The sequence below is a fragment of the Oryctolagus cuniculus genome, chromosome X (assembly GCF_051225735.1).
Source record: "Oryctolagus cuniculus isolate XC-2025 breed Fujian yellow rabbit chromosome X, ASM5122573v1, whole genome shotgun sequence".
NCBI classification, from domain to species: Eukaryota; Metazoa; Chordata; class Mammalia; order Lagomorpha; family Leporidae; genus Oryctolagus; species Oryctolagus cuniculus.
In genome coordinates, this window is record NC_142888.1 from 16,308,920 (window position 1) to 16,314,635 (window position 5,716).

At 42.2% G+C, this 5,716-nt stretch overlaps 1 pseudogene; it reads left to right on the top strand.

Moving 5' to 3' along the window:
* The first annotated feature begins 3,786 nt into the window (after positions 1-3,786).
* On the top strand, positions 3,787-4,021 carry LOC127484949 (cytochrome c oxidase subunit 7B, mitochondrial pseudogene; annotated as a pseudogene).
* The last annotated feature ends 1,695 nt before the right edge of the window (positions 4,022-5,716 follow it).

Here is a 5,716-nt window from a genome sequence, read left to right on the forward strand (position 1 = left end):
TCATCCTGTTATGAGCATCTCCACATCCAAGGTGGAGGAGCTAGGGCCCAGGAAGGAGACTTTTGCGACCACACTATCAGTAATATTTTCCCATGAGAATTCTCAAGTTAGGTGAGCATTTATAGCACTTTGCGATTCCTCCACAGACAGAGGCAGAAGACCCCACCAGGAACAGGCTCCATAGTTTAGTACTTTGATTGACTAATTCTTAAACATTTACTGAACATATTCTTATAGGAAAGCTCCCAGTAAACAAAAGAAAAAAATTGACAAGGCACTGCTTTGGACTGTGAGTTTGCAGACGGTGAGAAAGAGACAGATTTGCGTGGAGGGAAGTTAGGGATGATGAGAAAAGGTCGGGGAGAGTCTGTCATGGTTCTGAATTCTGAAGGTTAGCTCACCAGGTAGAAGCTGTTCCTCTTAGCTGAGATTGAGAAGAAAGGAGGAGGACAAGTTGGTAGGATTTGAGCCAGGGGAAGAGATGAGTAGGGTGTTGCATGAAGTCAAGTGGGCCATGTAGGTGGTGAAATTCTGCCAGCTGTCCCAGGTGATGGTCAAAGGGAAGTAGAAAATGTGGATTTTGGGGGCCGGGCTGTGGCGTAGCAGGTAAAGCCGCTGCCCTGCAGTGCCGGCATCCCATATGGGCACCGGTTTGAGTCCTGGCTGCTCCACTTCCAATACTGCTCTCTGCTATGACCCAGAAAAGCAGTAGAAGATGGCCCAAATCCTTGTGCTCCTGCACCCACGTGAGAGACCTGGAAGAAGCTCCTGGCTCCTGGCTTCGGATTGGCCCAGCTCAGGCCATTGTGGCCATCTGGGGAATGAACCAGTGGATGGAAGCCCCCCACCCCCACCCCACCCCACGCCTCTGCCTCTTTGTAACTCTGCCTTTCAAAAATAAATAAATAAATCTTTAAAAAAATAAATGTGTATTTTGCTATCAGGAAAAACACCAGATTGGAGCTTAGGTTTGGCTGCATCAAGAGAGGATATGTGAGGGCATGTGAAGCCACGGGTAAAATCAAGTGTCATTAGGATCATGTATTAATCCATTTTTCATTTCCTTTTTTAAAGACTTATTTACTTATTTTAAAGGCAGGATTTCAGAGAGAGAGGAAAAGACAGACAGAGAGAGAGAGATTCCATCTGCTGGTTTACTCCCCAAATGGCTGCAGTGACCAGGGCTGGGCCAGCCTGAAGCCAGGAGCCAGAACATTCCTCCAGGTCTCCCACATGGGTGGCAGGTGCCCAAGGACTTGGCCCATATTCTACTGCCTTCCTAGGTGCATTATCAAGGAGCTGTATGGGAAATGAAGCAGCCAGGACTTGAACTGGCACCGATATGGGATGCCGACATCATAGGAAGCAGTTTGTCTGCTACACCACAGCACTGGCCCTCATTTCTCATTTCTACAATAAAAAAATCCTGAGATAGGCTAACTTTATAAAGAATAAAGGTATATTTTGACTTGGGTTTCTGGAGGTACAAGGTCTAGAAATCTCAAGTGGTGGTGAACTTTTTGATGGCAGAGTCTCAATGCAATGCAGACTCACATGGCAAGAGACAGGGAGAATGTGTGTTTCTTTATGTTCTTGTTCTCTCTCTCCCCACCCCCTCCTTTTCTTATAAAGCAACCAGGATTCATTCATGGGTGCTCCACACTAATGATCTTATCTGAATCTAATTACTACTCAGAGAACCCATCTCTAAACATCATAGTTGGATTAAGTTTTTACCATCTTTTTTAAAAAATATATTTATTTATTTGAAAGTCAAAGTTACACAGAAAGAGGAGAGGCAGAGAGAGAGAGAGGTCACCCCCAAATTGGCCGCAACGGCCGGAGCTGTGCAGATCCGAAGCCAGGAGCCAGGAGCTTCTTCCAGGTCACCCATGCGGGCGCAGGGGCCCAAGGGCTTGGGCCATCTTCTACTGCTTTCTCAGGCCATAGCAGAGAGCTGGATCAGAAGTGGAGCAGCCAGGTCTCGAACCAGCGCCCATATGGGATGCCGGCACTTCACACCAAGGCGTTAACCCACTGTGCCACAGCGCTGGCCCCAGTTTTTACCATCTTAATAGCCAACAATGGGTATTAAATTTGAACACACCAAGGTTTGGGAGATATTCAAACTATGCCCAAACCATAGCGGATGGTATTTCCTGTCTTGAAAATACACAGATATATAGCTACTCAGGCATATATCTGTATTCCAATTTTGCTGCTTTTTTTTTTCCAGCACTGTGGAAATGCGGTACCACCCTTTACCCTCAATATACCTTACCATCCCATATCTTGTTTTCAAGGCCTCAGTGCCCAACCTACTCACACCCAGACACACATAGGCATACAGTATGCCCCTAGTCACTCATCTGTTCTCTATTTTTAGCACACTCTTGACCACGTTCTCTTCAACCTGTCACCCTCATCAGTATTTTTGGCACTGGTTTTTCCTTCCTGCTGACTCTACTTCCTCTCTCTGTTCCCTTTCTATTTCTGTTTCAGACTTCTATGGGAAGGAGACATTTATTGCTCCCTCTTTTTAAGATGTGTTTTATTTTTATTTGAAACACAGAGTCAGAGAGAGAGAGAGAGAGAGAGAGAGGGAGTCTTCCATCTGCTGGTTCACTCCCCAAATGGCTACAATGGCCAGGGCTGGGCCAATCTGGAGCCAGGAGCATCTTCTGGGTCTCCCATGTTGGTACAGGAGTCCAAGCACTTGGGCCATCCTCTGCTGCTTTCCCAAGTGCATTAGCAGGGACCTGGATAGGAAGTGGAGCAGCCGGGACTGGTATCAGTGCCCTTAGTGGATGCAGGTGCTGCAGAAGGCAGCCTAACCCTCCATGCCACAACACTGACCCCCCACCCCCGCTCCTTTTACCTGGAAGCTTTATAACATCTAAGAATGTGATGGGCTTCCTCTGTCTTCTTACCCATGTTTTCTTCTTTTAAAGACCTTCTCAGTTCACAGCCATGTATGTCATTCCTCAACAAGAGAGTGGGGTGCGGATTGGCTTGCCTTAATTTAAGCTGTCATCTCTGCTCCCCAACGCAGCACACAATCCCCTTAACTGACACTCACATTGTTCAATCTTAATTAAATCGACTGAAAGTGGGTAGCTTGACTGCCCTCACAAACTGAAGAGATTCTTAAATGAGTTTTTTCTTCAAGGAATAAAGGATAATTTGTGCCTGGAATTCGCACCATCCCTAGTCATACTGTGTTAATACTTTAAGTGATAAGTTTTTTTTTTTTTAAATGCCTCATATGTGTAGGCTCACCGATCACCAAGTTTTGATTACTGAGAGAAAAAGCTTTGGGTTCTATGAGAAAAAAGTTTCTCCTATGCATTGAAACCAGAATAATCAGACACAAAAATGAGTATTCTTCCATTTCTCTCCTCCCATGCTTTGGGCTACAGTCATGCATTATACTTCAGCATGTGTTGTTAATACCACCGTAGAATGCTATTGTTTTTACTTTTAAAAGTCAAGTTTATTTTAAAAGACACTTAAATAATATAGCCTTTAAAAATTAGTTACCATCTAGTTGCCATGTCCAGTGCTCTTCATTTTGTATGTGTGTAGATCCAGGTTTCCATCTCATATCATTTTTCTTCTTAGAAGAATTTTTTAACATTTTTGTAGCAATTTCATAAAATCTCATTAAGGATCCCAAATGAAAGCCATTTTGTCCTTAAGGGCTGTTTTTCAAGGGTACCTGGGGTGCATTTGTACCGAACTAGCAGCTGAATTTACCACAGTTCTATCTTCAACTTCACAATATTACTTATGGCCAAAAATACACTAAATTGTCTCTAAATTTATAGCATTTAGCAAACAATGGCAAAACAGAGCCACTAGGAATATACACCTGATTTTCATGACAAATATGGTAATGCTGTATTAGCTACAGGAGCCACTGTCTGCATTACCAGATGGACATAGACAGTGTAAGCTGGAATAGAGTGGAACCTGCTCCCTGTTGGCATAGTCACCCCCAGAGGAATGGAGAAACCACTAATCATCCCAGTTAGTATCATGCTGGGTTATTTAAAAATCAGCTCATAATTAATGCCATGTAAAAGTATCGTGTACCCATTAAAATATGGCATTATTGAAGAAATGAAAGTACATTTGAAAGCTTCAAAAATTTCTTGTAGGGGACATTTCTTGGTGATGAATACTCAGGTTTTGTATTTTTGAAGCACTCTTTCATGTCACCTTGTTTCTGAAAGAAATATTCACTCTATGTAGAATGCAACTGTACCAGGGTTTTTTTTTTCTTTCTATCCATATTTTAGAGGCATTAACACCACCATCTTCAGCTTACATTGTTTTTGAAGAGAAATGTGTCATCACAGCCATCTTTATCTTTGTTCCTCTCATTTATTAATGTCCTACCTACCAGCAAATTGTTTTTGTCCTATGGAGTTAGGATATCATTCCTTTTTAAAGTTGGTTATTTTTTGTCCTTGCTTACTTACTAAAGATTCTTGTAAGATTACCATATTATTCAAATGTGAGGGAGGAATGGAATTTGAATAATCTGTGCTAGGAATTTCTGGTGCTCTTTTTAAACAATTTTTTAAATATGTAAGCAAATGACACATCTTATAATGTAATATAAAAAGAAATTGATGTCAAGCAGTTTTCTACTCAAATTAATTTCACCATGAAGATTGTTCATTCTGGAAACTTACTCATGATATGCCTTCCTTGTGACTCCATACATATTCATTTTATAAAAATGCAAACCTTACTTGATGCCTAGTCTGGTTTTTTCCTATAGAGTTTCCTTTAGATTTTGCTATACAGTCTATGACCACAAGTCGCATGTGATTATTTTTTTAAAATATTTAATTTTATTTATTTGTTTGAAAGGCAGAGTGACAACAAGGGAGAGACATTGGTAGAAAGAGAAAAAGAGATCTTCAATCTGCTGGTTTATTCCCCAAATGGCCACAATAGCCAGAGCTGGGCCAATCTGAAGCCAGGAGCCAGAAGTGTCTTCTGGGTCTCCCACGCAAGTGCAAGAGTCCAAACACTTGGGCCATCTTGCTCTGCTTTCCCAGGAGCATTAGCAGGGACCCGGATAGAGCAATTGAGACTCAAATTGGCACTCCAATATGGGATGTGAGTGTCTTAAGCAGTGGCTTGTTCACTGTGCCACAATGCCCACTCCACATGTGGTTATTAAACACTTGAAATGTGACTATTCCAAACTGAGATGTGCTGGAAGTGAAAAATACACTTCATACTTCAAAGACTTGATACAAAAAAGAATGCAAAAGATATAGAAAGGATCTCATAAGTAAGATACATTATTAAATTTTTTATTTGTGTCTTCTTTTTCACTGTGGCTCTCAGAAAGTTTAAGATTAGGGGGCTGGTGTAATTGGCACATCAGGTTAAGGTGCCATTTGTGACACTGGCATCCTATATCAGAGTGCCAGTTCCAGTCTTGGGTGCTCTGCTTCCCGTTCATACACCTGGGAAAATAAACATGGAAACACGGCTCAACTACTTGGACTCCTGCCACCGATGTGGCACACCTGGATGGACTTCTGGGCTCCTGGCTTCAGCCTGAACCAGTACCAGTTACTGTGATCATTTTGGGAGTGAACCCTGGGTGATGTGTGTGTGTGTGTGTATGTGTGTGTGTGTGTGTGTGACTGTCACTCTACCTTTCAAATTAATTTAAATAATTAATCAATTT